General features: G+C 42.7%; 1 long non-coding RNA gene and 1 other non-coding gene across 2 annotated transcripts; one reads left to right on the forward strand and one right to left on the reverse strand.

Annotated features, from left to right (window-relative positions):
- Nucleotides 1-8,204: 8,204 nt before the first annotated feature.
- On the forward strand, nucleotides 8,205-8,311 carry LOC121742816. Its single transcript, XR_006038152.1, has one exon. It is a non-coding gene; the product is annotated as a small nucleolar RNA R71 (small nucleolar RNA).
- A 3,322-nt stretch (nucleotides 8,312-11,633) lies between these two features.
- LOC121811515 lies at nucleotides 11,634-13,305 on the reverse strand. The gene is made up of 2 exons (XR_006052549.1): nucleotides 12,036-13,305; nucleotides 11,634-11,960 (listed from the first exon to the last, which is right to left on the reverse strand). It is a non-coding gene; the product is annotated as an uncharacterized LOC121811515 (long non-coding RNA).
- Between the last annotated feature and the right edge of the window lie 8,925 nt (nucleotides 13,306-22,230).

The raw sequence follows: 22,230 nt of genomic DNA on the forward strand, positions 1-22,230 counted from the left end.
CCACCGAGAAGATCCCTCCAGCTTGCATGCTTCTGCCTTTTATAGATGCGGACATAGCCCTTGAGTCTTCGTAGAAATCCCTATTCTACCCTTCAACTCTGGAGCTTCCTCCGTCGAGCAATTCTCTTCATAATCGTTCACTAAATCGCCAGTTCCTCGACCTTGTGATTTTTTGGTCTTCTTTCCTGGACCTGGCGAATTCCTTCACACACCTGGCTTAAAACGTGCGTTAGTCCTAGTAAAATCACGAATTAAATCCCTAGACCCATGCATGAAATTAGCCTTATCAGTGGGAGAACTAGGCAGGATTGTTGTCTTAGAGGATGAGGCTTTAGCTTTAGACCGGGAAATCCCAAGTCTAGCCTTAAGTTTTGCAAATGCGGCTGCACCGTCCAACTCACGGGGTATACTTTTGAGGATTTTGTCGAGATGCCGTGAGGTCTCCTCATCTACTTCTGGACTTGGAGTGGTCGTGCTGGTTTTTGGCGTAGCGGTGGTTGGCATAGACGGATTAGTCTTTTCTTTATGAACCAAGGATGAAGTTTTCCGCTTGCCACCATTGGTGCCGGTACTGGGAATTTCTTTGATTAACATCTTTGATGACAATGAGTGTTGGTAGAGAAAATGCTTTAGGTAAGGGTTTGGAATTTTGGATCAGTGTGGGGGAAATTCAAAGGGAATGCACTGCAGTCGCTTTTGGTTGAAGATGAAACACGGCTCTGAGATCTGCCTATTACACTGATACAAGACTGTTGGGATCTCTGCGACTGTTGACGTACTCTGCAATTCCTTACGTACGGTCGCGCCTTTTCAGAGTGTCAGCTGGCTTAGCTTCTCTGATACGCTTCTTCCTTCTCCTTAAGACGTCCCTTTATTGCGACAATTGGTGTGGCCTGACACCTCTCTAATGACTGCACATGTCCTATCACCACATGTCCTTGATTAATTAAATTACTGTGACCATTGGTCAACCTTTGTTGCACTGATCAAGTGGTCAATTAGCTCAACTCAATAACGCCATTTGATCAGTTTCCTGCCTTTACTCCTGTCTTTTTATTTTCTTAAGAAACAAGTAGTAAAAATAACAAAAACATGAAATATTTACACTTGTGCTATCAAGAGAGTGACTAGTGTCGTTAGGGTGTCACTTGATCAGACCGAAGATTGGATTTATGTTACTTGATCAAGCAGACTTCCCGAGAATACGCAGTCGCTCCCTATACCTGCTCACTAAATAAGGTTGGTCAGGGTCAGTGGAATTTCTTCCACTATACTTGCTTCGGTTTTGTCTCTATAGGGATTTACCCTATCCCCCTTTACCACTGAAAAAAACGAATTGGGGGAAGTCCCCTTGTGCATGTTTGCCTCCGGTGGGTGTGTTGCCATGGTGGTATGAGGGTCTGGACAATTCGGATTCTACCTCCTGGATATTAGTTTGGTCTGACACTGGGATGGTAGCTCCTCCTGTTCACCAATGAGCTCTTTCTTTTTTGAGGAGAGGTCGGTCACTCCCTTTTCTTCCATAGTTGGATGTATGCACCGATTCGGGTTCATCTCCATAAGGTCTGCTATTTTCCACTTGACTTTCTCTTTCTCCTACCTCAGTTCCTTTGTCAACTACCCTCCTTGTCCTTGCCTATTCAGTTCGGCTGTTTTTTCACTTGTTGGTTCGGGCAGGCCCTGGAGTGTTGTCGGTAATTTAGGCAAGGACAGTGGTTGCCTTACAGGCGTGGGATTTTTCTTTAGTTTTTTTTCTAAATGGGGCGGCTTTGTCCAGTGGTTTTTCAATTCTTCCTAGTTGAATGTTTTTTGCCGTCTTGGTTGGTCGTGTTGGCCTGCAGAAATCCATAATTGCCTTTTCAATGGCTTCATCATTCATTTCCCCAGTCATCGTTGTTTTGAACCAGTCAGCTGCCTCCTTTTCAAGTTCTTCATCATCAGTGGACTCGGAGGATTTTTTAATGAAGAGTTCCTTTTCCAGATTTTTCTGTTCCAGAGGTTTGACAGTATCCACTGACTGTATGCTCTCGCTGTCTTGTGGTTTTCTTGCTGCGCTGTCAATGGTAAGTCGCTCTCCATTGTACTCCAAATTCATCGTTCCATAGCGAACGTTAATGAATGTGCTGGTTGTAGACAGGAAAGGTCTCCCTAAAAGGATTCCAACAGATTCCTCCGCTCCTAGCTCAGTCATTTTTACAACAAAGAAGTCGACGGGCTACATAAATTATCCACCTTAACGATTTCATTTGTCCAGAACTCCCTCGGGATAAATACAAGTCCCATCTGCCAGCTGTATTTCTAAGTCGGTTTCTACTGGCCTTGGCTCACCAAGCTTTTTATACACGGAATATGGCATAACATTGATGGAAGCTCCTAGGTCGCACATTGCCTGTTCCCTTAGAACTTCTCTGATGGAGATTGGAAGCGTAAATACTCCTGGGTCAGTTTTCTTTGAGGGAAGATCACCAGGTTGGACTTCACTGGTTACTTCTTCTGCTTCGATCCTCCTCCTCTTTTCAGCACTATGTCCACTCATGTTAGACTCTTTTTTCGCTATGACTTGATCAAGGGCGTTGGGTTCAAGGCTTTCATTAAGACTTGCCCTGGATGCTGGAAAACTTGCAGCTAAGCTCTGATAAACTCCTTCTGATTTCAGAGAGACTGTGTTAACAATCTCTCGCCCTGCTGGAGGTTGCGTTGTAGCCGAAATCTTCCCATCATTACCTCTTAGCTCGCCTAGTGACATGGCGACCTGAGATAACTGCTTCGTGAGCATTTCTAATACGGCTCTCTGTTCTTTCTGGGCTTCCTGTATTTCCCGCACAGCATCATTGGGCTGATGTGGAATCGTCATATCCCCTGGATTTTCATTTTGCTGCCTGTTATTTCTCTGATTAAATCGGCCTTCTCCATAACCTTGCTGATAGAAACCGGATGATCCATACTGCTCTGGTTGGCTCTGGAACTGGTGGTTTTGTTGGTTCCCTTGGAAGTACTGTGGAATATAACTCACCATTTGGTTACTTGACTGCCTTCCCTGGTTGCTATACTGGGGGATTTGGTGTTGGTATCCTCCCCAGTCTCCTTCCTTTTGTCGGCTTGACCAATTGGATTGTCTTCCGCTTGACCAGTTCCCTTGAGGGGCACTTGACCAACCTGCCTGACCTCCTTGTACTCTGTTTCCTCCAATGTTTGGTCTATCGGCCAGTTGGACTGCCCGTCAGAGGAGTGCGTCTGTTGTGGAGGGGGTAGTTGTGGTTGGTTCTGATTTTAATCGGTCCATCTGAAGTTTGGGTGATCCCTCCATGGAGCATCTCTCTGCTTCCCCTGGATCCAGTTGCCATTTGCATTCCAGTGGCATGCGGCATTCACTTGCTCAACCTCAGGGGGAAACTCGCAGTAGTAGTAATGATGTTCCTCTGGCGGCGGTGGTTGCGGCACATACTGCGTTTCCTTGGGTGCAGTTGGTGGTGGTGGTCTGGCTTTCTCCACTGCCTCCAGCAGCCTTTTCTACATTTGCTCAAATCGAGCTTCTAGCTTTTCATCATTGCGCGCCTCTGCTGCGTGCACTGCCCCTCGTCTGTACTGCCCTCGGGTTGTCTCATACGACCGCTTGGCCTCGATCAGCCTCTCCAGAATATTCGTAGCTTGGCTAAAAGGGGTTTTTGTGAAATCCTCTTGAGCTGCGAGGTTGAGGTCGTTCTTGCTGTCCACCGTAAGTCCGCCGTAGAAGATCGAGTAGATCTCCTTTTCTCCCAGCTTGTGGTTGGGGCATGCTTGAAGCAGCCCTTGAAATCTGTCCCAGTACTGGCCGAGGGGCTCGTCGTACTCTTGTCTGGCCTCTGTAATCTCCCTTTTCAGGGCACTTGTCTTTGATGCTGGGAAGAAACGGTTGAGGAATATCATGCGGAATTCCGCCCAAGTCCTGATGGATCCCTCTGGTAGCCTTGACAGCCATACTCTTGCGTCCACTTTCAAAACGAAGGGGATAGCCTTGAGCCTGTAATCTTTAGACGTGGATCCAGCCGGGATTGGCTAAATATCGCAGTATCGGCAGAACTCCTCCAGAAAGGCGTACGGGCATTCCTTCGAGAGACCGTAGAAGTGGGTCAAGACGGCAAGCACTCCTGATTTGATAGTGATGGTCCGCATCCCAGGAGTGGCGGCAATGGCATGTGTGGGATCCTTCTCATCATGAGCGTGCAAAGAGCCGATTCCCGAGTCATCGATGACAACGGCCATCTCTGCTTCTGTTTGCTTTGGTGGTGGTGGTGGTGGGTTTTGCTCAGCTGCTGCTGCCGCCTTAAAAGCTGCTCTGTAACGAGTGGTAACTACGCCGGCTTCCTGGACTCTCCAACGATTGTTAGTTCTTCTATATATCAAAGGATGATTCCAGTAATCGCTTTGGTGGTACCTTCTCATCAATAGCAGGAAAAACAAATAAGAAAAGAAAGAAATAAACTATTTACTCCTACGCACTACACACAAACATAAAGTAACACCATGCTTCCCCGGCAACAGCGCCATTTTGGCGGGCTCGGAAATGCGCGGATTAAGATTGGATCAAGTTATATGGAGAATAACTGAATCGGTTGGACCAGTTAGCAAATTATCGTTGCCACTTAATCGAATCAATCCTCGAACCGAAACGCGCCAAAGATAATATTTATTACTCCCGATTTCACACTACTTTAACAGTAAAGCGGCAAGTTCGGGGTCGATCCCACAGTAAAGTTGGTGTCTCGAGTGTGTGAGTAGTGAACAGGGGGGTTAGCTGCTGCCACGCTTTAACTTGGGAGTTTTAACTACGGTTTTTATCTAGGCAGAATTCAAACTAGCTAGCTTGATCAACGAAAATTTAAACACTGGGTCAAGTAAATTGCAGGTAATAACAGAAAAGTAAATGCGCTATTTAAAAGAGAGAATAACTTCGATTAAACTAAGATACGATTACAGCGTGAAAATAAACTAAGCTAACACTTCGAAAATAAAGAAAGCGGTAAACTGAGAAGAATCTCAGCGGGAAACTTAAGTTACGCCGACAGAAATGGTTATTCTGCAGCGCTCCCTTCGGTCGCCCTTTTAACTACGCTATCTAAGATAAATTAGAGATCTGAACTAAACTAAGCTAAGAGAGCAGAACTAAGCTAAACTAAGCTAGAGAGCTGAACTAAGCTAAACTAAGCTAAACTATGCGGAAAGTAAAGTCTCGGATACTTTCTTGTGGTGGCGCAGCCTCTATTTATAAGCTCGATTCGGCCTCCAGCTGGATAACGATCTTGACAGGGAATATTCACTCATGCAGAGGATGAGCGACTCATTGATTTCTACTTGCTCTTTCTTCTAGAATAACGATGCTTTTGGATAACAAATTTTTGATCGGTTCGTCCTGGCGTCTTCACAAGCTGGCACGTGTCCCCTTCTAGAACGTCGTCCTGGGTAACAGAATGGTGCGCCACATCCAGCTCATTTCCTCACGTTTTCCTTCTAGAAACCAGCGGTCCCGACTTTAACTGCTTGACCTCGCCCCTTGATCAACTTCTCCGATTTTTGGCCTTTTCACCTTTTGTACATGCTTGATCAGTTCGGCCTTGCTGCCTTGGACAAGTAGCATTTCTGCACATTTTAACACTTGTTTGCGCGATAAACCGATCAAGTAGTATATGTTTTACCCCCAAAACCGATGCATGAAATGAGCCTTATCAACGAGAAATAAACTGGAAATTGTTTCTTCGCCCTCGACAGGACGGTGTTACACCCAGATGGAACTAAAGTAAACAGGAAGTGAACCCAGCCGTGAACCCCTGAATTTCCCAAAGAGAACCCAAGTGTGTAAAAGAAAAGTGAGCTCCTAGCTACAATCCGTAACGAGGCCTCCACCGAGAAGGTCCCTCTAGAATGCATGCTTCCTTTCTTATATAGGCGCGGACATAATCTTCTAGAAGCCTTTGTAGAAATCTCCATTCTACCCTTCAGCTCCGAGATTTTCTCCGTCTTGCAATTTTCCTCCACAATGCTCACTTCTTCGCCAGTTTCCTCGGACATGTGATTGTCCTCTTCTTTTCCTGGACTTGGCGAAATTCTTCTACACACCTGGCTTAAAACGTGTGTTAGACCCAGTAAATCCACGAATTTATCCCCTAGACCTATGCATGAAATTAGCCTTATCATGAGACAAAAACACTTTGACTAAAACAAAATTAACTTTAAAAATTGTACCTACTAGGGGTTGCCTCCCCCATAGCGCAATTGTTTAACGTCGTTTGCCCGACGGTCTTCAAGCTTTCACTTAATGATCCAACCTCACTTGGATAACCTCATTCGGCCCCGTCCTAGCTTTTGCGGCCAAATAGAGCTTGTTTAGCTGCTTTTTCCACCAAATGGGCTTGTCATTTTCTCCAAGGTCAACTCCATGAGATTCACCATTTGCCAATTTTAGAACCTCCTTCTTTTGCTCCCCCAAACTTGTTGCATCCTCAATTTTGAATAACCAATTAGGGACCAAAATCTCCTCCAAAGGCTTCTCAAACTCATCATCCTTAGCTTTCACATGTGCCACTTGTATCACCTTGCACTTTTAAACTTCCAAAGGCACCTCTTCCACTCTCTTGGATTCTTCCATTTCATGGCGTTTCATCTTGTCCAACATAGAAAGGATGGTCGTCTTATTTCCATGCCTAAGGGTGAGTTCTCCCTTGGTGACATCTATTAGAGCTTTTCCGATTGCAAGGAATGGCCTTCCAAGGATGAGAGGGACATTTGGATCCTCCTTCATATCCAAGACAACAAAGTCCACGGTGAAGATAAAACCATTCACCCTTACTAAGACATTCTCAAGGACTCCATTGGGGAACTTGACGACTTTATCCGCCATTTGAAGGGTGATGGTGGTCGGCTTCAAAACACCGAACTTTAAGTTCCAGAAGAAGCTTAGGGGCATGAGATTTATGCTTGCCCCCAAATCACATAAGGCATTGGTTTGCCTATCATTCCCGATCACATAAGAGATGTAGAAGCTCCCCGGATCCTTCATCTTTGCCAATATCTTTTGTTGGATGATTACACTACAATTTTCGGTCAAGCTCACGGTTTCATAATCAACCAACTTCTTCTTCTTGGACATAATCTCCTTCAAGAATTTGAGATAGCCGGGCATTTGTTGGAGAGCCTCAATAAGTGGAATGTTGAGGTGCACCCTCTCGAAGATCTCAAGGAATTTTGCAAACTTCTCATCTAACTTCTTCTTTTGCACCACTTGAGGGAAAGAAATTTTAACTTCTTTTGGCTTAGGTAGAACAATTGCCTCGTGTTGAACCTCGGATGACATATTAGGTGACTCCACATCTATCTCCTCTTCTTCTTTCTCTTATTCCGACACTTCCTTAGCTTCTACCTCATGCATAAGAGGGCTCTCATAGCTTGTCCCACTCCTCAGGTAGATTGCCTTGCAATCCTTCAGATTTGGAATTGTGGTACTTGGGAATTGCCCCGGTTGATGTATTTTCACAACGGCTTGAGCAATTTGACACACTTGGTGCTCTAAGGCCCCCAATCTTGTGGTGACCTCCACTACCGCCGTCTCAACTTTATCAATCCTCATAGTGGAGTGTGTCATGATCCCATCAGTCTCCTCCATGAGAGCTTTTAGAAGCACATTTGTGACATCACTCAAGGATTTTGAGGTGCTAGGTACATTGGTAGCCCCACTTGATGCTCCAAATCCGGGAGGTGGAGGTGGTTGGATAGCATTACTTGGATTTCCATGTGAGAGGCTTGGATGCGCATTGAAGGGTGGGCGGTAGCCTTGATAATTACCACCCCCATTGTTAGGGCGATAATTGTTGAAATTCCTTGGATTACCCCATTGGTTTCCTCCTTAATGTATGTAATTCACATCTTCAACGGGTGGTTGAGGCTCTCCAATAGGTACCACCCCCAAACTAAGGGCATCCACCTTTTGATTCAACATCATCAGTTGTTGAGAGAGAAGATTGAATACATCTGAATTAACGACCGAAGCTACCGTCATTGAACCATCCCGACCCGAGCTCCAACCCTTGCTTGTATAGGCAACCCTTTGAAGCATCTTCTTGCACTCATCCACCCCCTTGTCCATGAATGATCCTCCGGAGCCAAAGTCTAGTTGACTTTTGATGAATTCCGAGCATCCATTATAGAAGAGGCTCACTTGATGGCCTAGAGATAGCCCATGGTTGGGACACTTCTTCAACAAAGCGTTGAATCTCTCACATGCTTCAAACATAGACTCTTGGCTATTCATTTTAAAATGAGAGATCCCCGCTTATAGGTTGAGAGTAGAGTTAAGAGGGAAGAACCTCTCCAAGAACTTTTGGGCTAGGTCGTCCCAACTTGTAACCGAGCCCGGCTCAAGGTTATCAAACCAATCTCTAGCATATCAAACCAATCTCTAGCATATCCCGATAATGAGAATGGGAATAGCCTAAGCATGATTGTATTTTCGGGAACCCCATTAAGCTTAGTCGTGTTTGCAAACTCCAAAAATTTGGCTATGTACCTATTAGGATCCTCCGTGGGCCTTCCCGAGAAAACACGTTACTCCACAAATTGAATCAGTGTCGTCTTCAACTCAAAATTGTTGGCATTCACTCTTATATCAATGGGTGGCATTGGGATATTGACATTCCCAAATGCATCTCGAACCGATGCATCTCGTTTTCTTTCCTCCTCTCTTTCCCTTCTCATCTCCGCCATTTGTTGTTGTAGTTGGAGGATGATTAGGTCTTGATTCAAAGGAGGTGGAGGTAGAGGTGGGGGTGGGCCTCCCCCGTTGTTTCCATGTGGATTTTCCATTGGCTCAACTAGATGTTGAGCTCGTGCTCTCCTTCTTTGTCCCATTCTCCTTCTATTGGTGGCTTCTATTTCTAAATCAACTGGCTCAAGAGGTAAATGCCTTGAGCGCGTGAGCATACACATCTACACAACACAAGAGAAAGAGAAACAAAGACAACTTAGAGCTAAACAAGAAAAATTAAACTAAATAAAGCAAGTAAAATGTCTAAACTAGTATTCTCTATCATATCACAGTATCAAACACAAAAGCAAATTTACTCCTCGGCAACGGCGCCAAAAACTTAACTCATGCTAATTTTGCAATCAAAATCATCACCCACTAGTGTACGGGATAAGTAGCACGTGGCAAGCTAAAATTATTGATCCACGAAGAATAAAAGCCGGTTTGAGTACTATGATGCAACTTTGAACACTATCTAGACTAATAAAAGAGGTTATTGGTTTTCTTAAACAAAGAACAAAGATTAAACAATCAAGTAAAGACAATTAACTAGTAACGCAAGTAAAGGATGGTTTTCACACAAATTGGGAAAGGTAGAGATATGGATCCGTTGGTATGGATCACGGGTGTCACCTAGAGATCATGCTCATCTATTGAGTCTCATGTGTGACAACTTTACTTTCCCGTCAACCAAACATGGCATTAAAGTAATGTGCGAGACTGAAAACGAGCACAGATCTATTAGGGGTAATAGATGTCGATTCCTTCTTATTTTGAAGAATTCGAATTTTAAGATATCTTAATATTTGTAACGCACAGTATCACTTAGAGTTAAGTTTTTTTTAATATTTATGTCATTTAAATCATAAACTTTGGTTGACTTTTAGTAAGTTTCACAGCTTATAAAACCAGCTACTTAAATTATACTCCTACTAACTTTTACTCCATATAATAATTTCCTATACAAATAAAATTTGAGTGAACTACACTAATCGTCCTTGATCTTGTCGAAAAGTGCACCAATGGTCCCTAAAAAAGTTTTATAACCTATTTGGTCCCTAAAAATTACATTTTTAGTACCTGTCGGTCTTTTATACCCCTCTGCATTTGAAAAATCTCCTAAATTCCATGAAGGGCATTTTTGGTATCTGGAAATTACAATTTTTGTACCTCTTCAATCATGCAATTATTTTGGACATACATAAAAGCACATTTTACAACAAAAATATTTTCTTTTGAATTAATTCACTTAAAATTTTTAAATAATTACTTGAATAATGTATAGATTAAGCTTCATAATTAAAAAAAAATACTATAGTTCTCTTTAATATTTTTAGTAAAAAATGTTACTTGAAAGAGTTTGCTTTAATTATGTTAGATATATTTAATTATTATATTTAAAAAATATTCTTCACTATACTATATTTAAATTAACGTAATTAAAATATTAATTTTTCACTTAAGTATAGTAACATTTAAATATTTAAGTAACATTTTTTAAATAAAAAATTACTATAATTCACTATAATATTTTTTTTCTCAAATTTAACAAATTTTAGTAAAGTTTTTAAGTAAAAATAAATCCGACGAAGAATTTTCTATAATTCACTTTAATATTTATATTTAAAATGTTACTATTAAATATAATATTTTCGTTCGCAAACATATAGATTAATATGTATACAGAATAATATTTAATTTTAAAAATAAATAAAGCATAATTAAAACATATGGTTTCTTAAATTTTTGAAACCATAAAGCATCAAATATTATTTAAATGAAAGTATAATTGAGTTTATAAAAGAAAATGGCGATGGAAGAAAAAATGAAAAAAATTCAAAGGAAAGTAGAAAGGTCCAAAATGTCCCAGAACTTTAAATATTCACACTAGTGGTGCCTAGGGTTACTTTAGTCTTATCGTACCAAAAATGATATAAAAATTTTTTAGGAACCATTGGTGTATTTTTCGACAAGATCAGGGACTTTTAGTGTAGTTCACTCATAAAATTTTGATGAAATTTGTTATTTAATTTTTTGTTAACTTCTAATTAATTTAGCATTGTTCTACATTATGGTGGCCTATTTTTAGATGATTATTACTCCCTCTGTCCCAACTTAGCTGGGATGTCCCAATTAAGTTTAATCATATTTTTTCTGGCTAAAAACAAAACATCCAATCACGCTTACTTTATTTCATCACCTTCTTTATTCTCTCTTTAATTTTCCTATTTTATTCATCTCTCCTACTTTTCAACACAATTTCTTAATCTCTGTGCCTAAAAGTTGAGACTCAACTTAGTGGGACGGTGGGAGTATGTAATAGGTGAAGATATAATGACAAAAAAGTATAAAAGTCACAAAAAAATTCATCAAAAATTTAGTTGTGCGCGACAATTGAGAAATATACAAAACTTATGATTTAATTGGCTAAAATTTCAATACATTGTCAACACAGGAGTGAGATCATCTGTTGTGTATTAAACACAGTAGGAGGTGTTGTGTATCGAAACGCATGAAAGAAGGAATGAAACGCAAGAATAGGCTGAACACTATTTCTTTTTCTTTTTCTTTTTCTTTTTTGTATTATAACAATATAAATCCAAAGTAGCCTATAAATTAAACAAAAAAAATGCAAACATTATCTAATATCTGTAGTTAGAGTAAGAAATAATAAGTAAAGAATAAAAATTGTAATACCCTCCCCTTTATTACCCTCTTTCGTTATCTTTAATATCGAACTAGAGATTTATCGCTCTCTTGTTTCGTTGAATTAAATGGAACTCATTGCCCCTTTGTTGGTACTTAATGTTGTTGGTTCACAAAACTAGAGTTAAAGTAATAATCAAACGAACTAAAACAATTTAACGAATGTTTAGGAAATAAAATAGACGTAGTGAAAGGAAAACAATGATTTGTATCCCGAACTAAAAGTGCTCGAAAACAAGATACATTAATCTATATGACCGTTTCACATGTGATTTATGAACGGAAAGAAAAAAAAATGTGGAATACTATTCTTCGTGAATGGGCCAAAGGACTAGGAAGCTAAAAATCTTATGCACAACTTTGGGCCTCTTTTTCTCCCGAGCCCAACTCGCACCACCGCGGCCCTACCGATCGACCCGTCGGGCCAGGACAGCGGGCCCACGTCGAGGACAGCAGCGGGACAGCCAAGTTCTTCCCCAACCTGCAAGACAACAAATTTAAATGACTAGAGAACAAGAGAAATAAAGAGACTTCTCTAGGAGAGAAGAAACAACACCTCCTTTCCAATAAGGGAGTAAGGACTTGCCAAAGAAGGCAGGTCAAACCTGCCACCTCTCCTCCACAACAGCCCCTGCATACCACCGATTCACAATCTACACAATCAACCAAAAGGAGTAAATGAGGAGTCCTTTAAATCCCAAGCTAAATACCAAGATACATTAAATTAAAAGTGCTGCAGAATCATAGAAAGGGAGATATGCTGCATATAGAAAACAAAATGGGAAATCAGCCCCATTTAATTCTCCCAAAACCCCTTCATACTCATCAAATTCCCCTCCCACACACTTGGAAAATTTTAGCACTTGAGAGTGAAATTCTGGGGAAGAAGGGACAGCGAGCAAGCAAGAAGAACCTTCCCTTCCTTTTAGTCCCTTTCACCACTGCAGGTAAATCATCTAACCCTCCTTATCACTCCTTTTCATTCATGTAGAGACACCACAACCTAGAAATCTCAAATGGCTTTCTAAATACCAAATAAGATCAGTAATAATACAACCAAACCCTCCCTTACATCATGTAGATCAACCTCAACAGTTAGCCAAGAACTTAGATTTCAATAGGATTTTTACAACAATAGTCAAGGGCAAGCATATGTTAAGCTTCCACAAATAATAGGAGACCTCACAACTTAAGAATGGAACTCAAAACAATAAGACTCAATCCAATGAGATAAAAATTCTCTCCAAAGATCACAACTTTAAGACACTACGATCAAAAGCCTCCAACATAGTTACTGTTCGAAACTCAAGACTTTTTTTTTATATAAGAAAAAGAAAGGGGATAGAGAACTTAGCTTATGTGTCGGCTGTCCGGCGAGGTGCGGACGGGGCTGTTCGATTTGAGTGGCGGCGGAGGCCGTCAGCGGCAGAGGCGGCTCCATTTCGGCGGTGCCGCCTGGAGGAATGATCGAGGAGGGGAGGGCGGCTGGCCCTCCGCAAGGGACGGTTAGAGTCGGAGTGTTGCCGCAGATGAAACTGCAGCGACGGAGAGTCGGTGCTGAGCGACACAGCGGGCGACGGTCCTGCTCGTCGAGCAGCCGGAGACGATGGCGGCAGCGACGAGACGACGGTTGGTGGCCGGCCTTGCGCAGCGACAGAACCCCGGTGAGCGGCGACTTACGCCGAGGAGGAAAGAGAGAGAATTGGGGGAAAGCCGACCTGAAGGCAGAAGAGGCACACTCCGATCATGTTTTCGCCGGAGGAGCCGTGAGGAAGAAGATGGAGGCGCGATCCCTAATTCTCTAATTTAGGGTTTTTGTTCTTTGTTTGGTGTAAACATGCCCACCGGTTCCGGTTCCGGCGGTTAACCGCTGAACCGGAGCCGGTTCCGGTTCCGAACCGGAACCGTGGACTTTTTCCCGAACCGGAACCGTCGGAATTCGGGTTGCGATCCGGTTCCGGTTCAAGATATTTCGAACCGGAACCGTGACCGAACCGGCGGTTCCGGACGGTTCGGAACCGACGGTTAACCGGCCGAACCGCCGGTTCGGGCGTTAATTTCGAGGCATTTTGATGGGGGAACCGGCGGCAGCTTTTCAGCTGAAAAACCGGCCGGTTCCGGCGGTTAACCGGCCGTTAACCGTGAAAACCGGCCGTTAACCGCCGGTTCAGGGCTTCCGGATGCGGCGCGAGAAACGAGGCGACATGACGCAGCTTTTGCAGACGGTTTCGTTGACTGAACCGGCGGTTCCGGCCCGGGAACCGGCGGTTTTGGCCGGAAAACCGGCGGTTCCGGCGGTTTTTCCCGCCAAAAACCGCCGGTTTTTGCGAAAATTGAATTTTTTTTTTTTTTTTCAAATTTCAAATTCGAAATTCTTTCATTTTCCCCCCATTTTTATCTATAAATACCCACATCTATCCTCATTTACATTCACCCCACTCTTGTGTTAATAAGAGTTTCTCTCTTCAATCTCCCAATTCTCTCTCTTTGTCTCCAATTTCTCATTTGTGCTATTGTGCTTCCATTTAATTACGCAAGTGCTACTCTTATTACGCATTGTTATACACTTATACTTGTTCCCGTAGTTCTATCTATAAGTTGTCTTCCTTTCTCAATTTCTAAAACAAAAAAAATATTATTCCATATTTCTACATTTCTACTTCTACATAGCAATATGTCTTCATCCCGAGAAGGTCGTGTTGATAAGGGAAAGGCCAAGAGGCCATCTCGGAGATCCGTTATTGATGAAATTTCTCAAATGAACATGGATGAGTGGCAGGTTAATATTTATTATCTACTAATTTAATTAATTTTGAATTTCATTACATTATTGTTCATAATTTTATTTTGTATTTACAATACAAATATTATTTTGTAGGCTCGAGAAGAGCAAGATGTGGCACATGCTATTGCTCTCTCTCGCTCTCAATACCAAGGCGATGCTTATGTTGGTACCGGTAGTGGTGCTCCCGGTCGCGGTGCCTATTCCCAACAAAGTCCAACCCCTGTGAATGTTGATGAAGACGATGATGATGATGACGACGAGGAGAGCACAGCCGACCAAAAAGGTAAGCAAGGTAAGAGAACTACGTGGGCTTTGATTCCTCAATAAAATTGTGGATACGTAGGCACCTCAACTTAAATTTGAAAAGTTTAACTTCGAAAGTTTAAGTTGAGCTCAAGCCCTTTTCAATTTTTTTTCCCCCCCATTTCATGTTTTTTTATTTGTAATTGTAATGTATCATTAAAATATATTCCACATTTGATATATATCTTATTGGTGAAAAAGTGGATATCTTTGGGGCAAATGGTACTGGAACACAAATTTATATATGATCTTGAAGTATCATCCAGATTCCATATATAAATTTGTGTTCCAGTACCATCTGCCTCAAAGATACCCACTTTTTCACCAATAAGATATTTATCAAATGGAGAATATATTTTAATGATCTTCAAGTACAATTTACCTTAGGATCAACCATTTTTTCTTGCAAAATGTTGCCAATTTTCTAAGCAAACACGTATCAGCACGCCATATACACATTGCTGCATTTCTAATAGGGGCAATTTGATCTTCCAAAGCAATCAATGTGTTCGAGATGCATTGATTGCTTTGGAAGATCAAATTGCCCCTATTAGAAATGCAGCAATGTGTATATGGGGTGCTGATATGTGTTTGCTTAGAAAATGGGCAACATTTTGCAAGAAAAAATGGTTGATCCTAAGGTAAGAGAACTACGTGGGCTTTGATTCCTCAATAAAATTGTGGATACGTAGGCAACTCAACTTAAATTTGAAAAGTTTAACTTTGAAAGTTTAAGTTGATCCCAAGCCCTTTTCAATTTTTCCTTTTTCCCCCCCATTTCATGTTTTTTTTATTTACCTTCCGAGTCCCACGAGGCGACGAGTCGACGACACTTGTAAATTATATTATATTGTTGTATGTTGTTGTATTGTATACTTATATATTGTAAATTGTAATGTATCGTTGTCCGTTACAACTCAAAATCAATAAAATTTATTTCATTTTCTCCTTATTCGTCTTATTTGTGCTTGAATTATGCATTGTCTTGTTCCGATTTATTGTATAAAGCCAAATTTCAAATTTAAAAAAAAAAAAAAAAATTGAACCGGCGGTTCCGCCGGTTCGAAAACCGGAACCGCCAAAACCGCCGGAAAACCGGCGGTTCCGAACCGGAACCGGAACCGCCGGTTTTCGAACCGGAACCGTGAAATAGCCTCACGGTTCGGTTCCGGTTCCGAAGACGACCGAACCGGAACCGGCGGTTCCGAACCGGAACCGCCGGTTCGTGAACAGTGGGCATGTTTAGTTTGGTGATGAGAATGAATTGGGGAAGAAGTAGGGAAAGTGCCGATGGAATTGAAAGAAAGGAGTTGATTTTGGGCCTGTCTGTTGTTTCTTTAATTTAATTATGAGTTGGGCCTCTTCAATTAACATTTTGGGGAAGGGAAAATTAATTGGAGGAATGGGCTGCCTTTGAAGAAATTTTAACGATGGAGTTGGGCCGTTCTTTAAGAATTTAATTTAATCACGAGCCCTTCTAATGTTTTGCCCGATCAAATAATTGATGGGCCGCTAATTAATCCCGCGATGATAAATTTAATTCTCTTACCTTAGTTTAGTGCTCGAATAATTAATGTTAAGAAATGATTAATAGACCCCAGATTTCTCTCAATGCTTGAATAATTTGCATATGAGGTAACGCTCTCTTGACTACAAATAATTTTGTGAGTCTCCACATAATTGAATCTCTCGATTTAATTAATGCTCAAGGACTTTCTATGAGATAAGGAAAAAGAATAAAATGATCATGCATTTAGGATGCATTCACGATAAGTTACTTGGCTTCCTAATTAAGTATTATTTGTTTTTTTCTAAAGGGGCGTCTTCGCACGTCGTTTAAGACCAAATCAAGAAACGTTTCGGCTAAGGAAACAGCTTTTGAGGTGGGCATTCTTTTCAAAACTTGATTTTAGTATGAATATGTGAATCTTTCCTAAACATGTTTGCCATGCCATGTTTTGCTTTTACGATTACCTATCTGTTTTGCTTTTAAATCGAATTCGGGTTCCAGTAGGGCCGCAAACCCTACTCGGACTAGTGTACACATATGGGGATCGTGAGCTAACTTTCGAGTTGGCCGGTCCAGTGACCGTCGTGGAATGTTTAGTCTAGGATAATAGAATTAGACTAGAATATGACTAAAAAGTTAAACTTAAAGGAGCTCAACACCTCGACTTGTCACGTTCAACTGCAACAAATGAGGTAAAATGCCTGTTTCTGGAAATTTTTAAGAAAATTTTTGCCATGCAAATTTCTTTTTTAAAAAAATGTATGATCTATATGAGAAAGAAAATGTATGTTATGAATCTTTACGAGTTGAAATGTGATACTACGTGTTATAAGTTGAATATGATCAAATATGCGATCTTGGAAGGTGTTCGTGGAAATATTAATGACTAGCATCCGGGACTATGTATGTAAACCTAGAGAGCCTAAGAGAGTATATTAGGCTGTTAATATGTTATGCTTTAAACAAGTAGTTATAGAATGACAACTCCTTTACTGTTTTCTAAAATGATGAGATAAATGAGAACATGTAAGTTAGGGTGAACCCCTAATTTTTAACAAGATATGGAATGATAAATGCGAACTACGACGTACTATACAACCCTTATGATTTCAACGAGAACACGTCCATTCTATTTTTTTTTGGGACACATATGTTACTCGAACCAAATGTTTATATGTTATAGCTTCCACATGAAAACCTCCTTATGATCCTTTGACGCGACGAATTGCCCTATACCCTCCTTTTATGCTTACTATACTTCCCTTATATTCTCCGATTACGAGTTTTCAGAGCACCCTTATCCTTTTGTGTAGATGGCACGCCGACGTTATACTCACCATAGGCCACTCCGCGCTGGTGCAGATCCCGAGGCAGTCATACGCTACTTCCGGACCTACCGCCGCTGCCATGGGACACACTAGCAGAGTTTGTTGCCCACTATAGGAAGTTGTGGGATGAGGCCAACCAGTATGGAGTGAAGGCCTACGAGGGCATCGTCAGGCTCATTAATTTGTTCTCGGAGGAGTGGCGGGGTTGGATCACAGCCACCACCAAGTTGCACATTTCGCCTCAGCCCCTCACTTATGAGCTACTGGGGAACATGCCCGGTTTTCTGAGCGCGGTCTCAGGGGGGTGTTTCCACTTCGGAAATGGGCCCCCACCAGACACGTAGGCACCCGGAAGTGAGAGATTTCGCAGTTTGCCACCATTGGCCCCCATGCGGGGTGCGGATGGGATTTTCGAGTAGTGACAGTCGTCCCAAGCTCTCGCAAGCAAGAGGAGACGAGGGGAGAGGGAGAGCACTTCCGACTCGAGTGATGAGCCTGAGCCTATGGGGAGTGGCACGGGGAGACAGGGATGATGACGATGACCCGGAGGAGGAGGGTTCAGAGGCGATGAGACTAGTGATGAGGACTCCAGTGGAGAGAACACTGAGGAGGATCCCGAGGAAGATCCGGAGGGGTGCATGATGGGAGAGGATGATCCCGATGAGGAGGAGCCACAGATCGGAGACCTCGCAGACCTGGGGATATAGTTTGTTCCCCACCGCCTATCGGACCTCCACCCGAGATACCCCACCTCCAGTGGAGCCCCACCCCGAGGAGCTACAGCAACCCCTCCACCCCGTGGACCTAGTTTTCTACAGGGGCTGTATCTCTTTGCAGAGCACGTAGACGGGTACTTTGTCACCAGACCCCACATTCCCATAGCACCAGTGGCGGCCCCAGAGCCACCGCAGCCCGTTGTGGTGCCAGAGTACCCCTAGGAGCTGTTGTCTCCAATCGAGGTACTCTACCAGGGGACTAGATACGGCGACCCGGTGTGGATCAGCAGCGATTCCGAGCAGGATTGATCAGACGGGTCTTGGATATGTTTGATGTAGTAGATTAGCGTTATGATTTCCTTATTTTGCCTTCGCATGTACCAAATATTAAGTCCTCCTTAGAGGCAATATTCCTTGAATCTATGATTACATGTGATGTTGTACGAACATGTTGTCTCTCTGCTTGTTTCACCTATATATATATATATATATATATATACAAAGGTGATGCACGAAATGAATCCAAAAGTATACAATCGTGACATAATGATAAGTATGAATACTTTTGTTAACTTTTATCCTATGGTCAGAATGCCACCAAGAAGACGCGTAGGACGACCAAGGAGGTATGCAGAGATACCCGGAAATGTACCACTAGGAAACGGAGTAAGGGAGGAGATACCACCTCTGCCGCCTCTTCCACCACAAGAGCGGCGCGTGGAAGAAATCTTCCTAAAGCAAACTCCCCCCGGTGTTTAATGTTCTAGGGGACCCAACTACTGCTGAGAATTGGGTACGCACCATCTTCAACTTCTTACAATGCAACGACAAAGAGCGTCTTACTTGCATGACCTTTCAGTTGGTGGGATGGAGGGAGGCACGAAGGAAGACCATGACCCCCGAACAACTGGCTCTCCTGACTTGGGAGGAATTCAAGGCTGGACTGTATGACAAGTATATCCCCAAAAGTTACCGTAAGACAAAGGAAGTGGAGTTCTACAATCTGAAACAAGGGAGAATGTCTGTAACTGAGTATGACAGAATGTTCTGTGATATGTCCCGCTATGCACCTGACCAAGTCGATACTGATGAAAAGATGGCTGAGAAGTTTTGTGTCGGTCTGAGGCACGAAATAAGGATGACCTTGGCCAGTCATCGAGGATTGTCATACCCTGAATCACTGAGTCGAGCACTGGATGTCGAGGCAGCCATGCCTAAGGATAAGTCGACTGTGCCAGTTGCTGTCGCGCCACCACCGCAGCAACAACAGAACTTCCGAGAGAAAAGGAAGCGGGATGGAGATCGTACCCCAACTAAGACTAAGAAACCACAGTTTACCTCGAGGCCACCACAGAATGGTGGGCGACAACCGGTAGGGATGTCAATCGGGCCGGCCCACCGGGTTTCGGGCCAACCCTATTCGGGTTGTGGGTGAATCGGGTGCAGGCTAATCGGGTTGAGATTTTTTCGGGTTATAAAAGTTCAACCCTAACCCTAAACGCTCGGATTTCGGGCTGGCCCATCGGGTTAATCGGGTTGCTACCTATAAAATTAACATGCGATCAATCCAATAAAAAATGACGAAAATTAGTTATATTTATAAAATATAAATATTTAATTATGATAAATTTGAGATATATACTTAAACTCAAACACAAACATGATCAAATACTAATATTTGAGATTTGTGTCAAATAAAACATAAATTTAAATATTTATTAATGAATTAGAAGTTTCTAATTTATTTATTTATTATTATGTTAATAAAAATTTAATATATAATTTATATATTTAATCTAAAATTGAATGTTATTTTTTAGTTATCTATATTATAAAAATAATCAATGAAATTATCCAATTAGGAGTTAAACAAATAGAACAATATAAATTTTATCGGGTTTTTGGGTCAGCCCATCGGGTTTTGGGTCTGACCCTAACGGGTTGCAGGTTAATCGGGTGCGGGCTAATCGGGTTGTAATTTTATCAGACTAGAAATTTTCAACCCTAACCCTATAAATTTGGTTGGTTATTCGAGTCAGCCCACGAGTTGCGGGCTGCATTGACATCCCTAACAACCAGCTCCAAATCAGAGTATGGAGTGCCGACCTCAGGCCCCTCCTTGTGCAAAATGTTTGAAGAACCATCATGGGGAGTGTAGGGCTGGGACTGATAGGTGTTTCAACTGTGGCAGAAGCGGACATTTCTCCAAGGAATGCCCGGGCAAAGATAATGGGACGGGAGGGAGACGGAACTATCAGGGGCAGCATCCGCAACTGCGGGCACTTCAGGCTGAGCCGAGAGGAAAAATATCCCCACCCCCACCCCAGCACCACAGCACCAGTGGCAGCTACGCCAGAGGCTTCTCACTCAGGCGAGAGCTTTTGCACTGAGGCAGAAGCAACCTAAGATTGAACACGGGGACCAGGAGCAGGGCAATCTGGAAGGTATGGGAACTCTCGTCAACGTACATATTGTCATTTTGTTTGATACTGGTGCATCACACTCTCTCATATCAGCACCTTGCGTGGATACTTTAGATTTACCTACGAACCAAATTGAACATAAGATGAGGGTGTCCTCACCCGTAGGAGGCCTTATAGACATCTCACGAACTTGCTCGAACGTAAAATTCACTATGGGAAATCTGAACTTAGTGGCTCACAATTTACATGTGATGTTGATGTGGAGCATCGACATCATATTAGGAATGGATTGGTTAGCCTAGAACTACGCTACTATCCGTTGCAAAGAGAGACAGATAGCTTTGCAATACCCAGGGATGGAACCCGTAATCTTCCACGGAATCTCCATGAGGCGACGGAATTCCATAATTTCTGCACTACAAGCAACCACCATGATGAGGAAGGGATGCCCTGCATACCTCATCTATCCGAACGGAGAAGAGAAAGAAGACCGAAAGATAGAGAATGTAGCAGTGCTACGGGAATTTCCCTATGTTTTTCCTGAAGCACTACCAGGACTGCCACCAGACAGGCAACTGGAGTTCACAATCGATCTGGAACCAGGATCAGTCCCCGTATGGAAGGCACCATACAGAATGGCACCGAAATAGTTAGAAAAACTCAAGATACAGCTACAGGAACTACTAGACGTGGGTTTCATCTGACCTAGTGTATCGCCATGGGGCGCACCAGTACTCTTCGTGAAGAAGAAAGACGGGACATTGATGATGTGTATCGACTACCGAGAGTTGAACAAGTTGACCCTTAAGAACAAGTACCCTCTACCGAGGATTGACGACCTCTTTGACCAACTTCGAGGAGCCGGTGTATTTTCGAAAATGGACTTAAGGTCGGGTTATCACCAACTGAAGGTCCGATAGGACGATATACCCAAGACTGCATTCCGCACCAGATATGGTCATTACGAGTTCACTGTAATGCGTTTTGGGCTTACAAATGCCCCAGCTGTGTTCATGGTTCTAATGAACCCCGTGTTCCACCCATACCTGGACAAGTTCGTCCTAGTCTTTATAGACGATGTGCTCATCTACTCGAAGAACGAGAAGGAACACAAGGAACATTTGAGGACCAATTTGGAGACGTTAAGAGCCGAAAAACTCTATGCCAAGTTTAACAAGTGTGAGTTCTGGCTTAACGAAGTAAATTTCTTTGAGCAGAAAGATTTGAACATGCGGCAACGTAGATGGCTCGAATTAGTAAAGGATTATGACTGTGGTATAAATTATCACCCAGGCAAGGCGAACGTAGTGGCAGACGCCTTGAGCAGAAAGTCTACACCCCAATTGGCCACTTTCTTCACACAGAATGAAGACCTGATACGTGAGTTTGCTAAGATGCGGTTAGAGGTCGTAAGGACACCTGAACGGTGGAAAGTGGGATCGCCACCTTGGTGATAGAGCCAGTTCTAAGGGTCAGGATCGTCGAAGCTCAAAAACGTGATGAAGCATTGGAGAAAATTCGTCTGAGAGTGAGGATGGGGAAGGAAGAAGGTTACCGCGAAGAAGCGGATAACGCCCTCACTTTTGAAGGAATGAAGATTGTCTGTGCCCAATGACGAAGCACTGCGAAATGAGATCATGAGTGAAGCACACGAAACGCCATACACTACTCACCCTGGGAACACAA

This window comes from Salvia splendens, chromosome 7 (genome assembly GCF_004379255.2).
Source record: "Salvia splendens isolate huo1 chromosome 7, SspV2, whole genome shotgun sequence".
Classification (NCBI taxonomy): domain Eukaryota; kingdom Viridiplantae; phylum Streptophyta; class Magnoliopsida; order Lamiales; family Lamiaceae; genus Salvia; species Salvia splendens.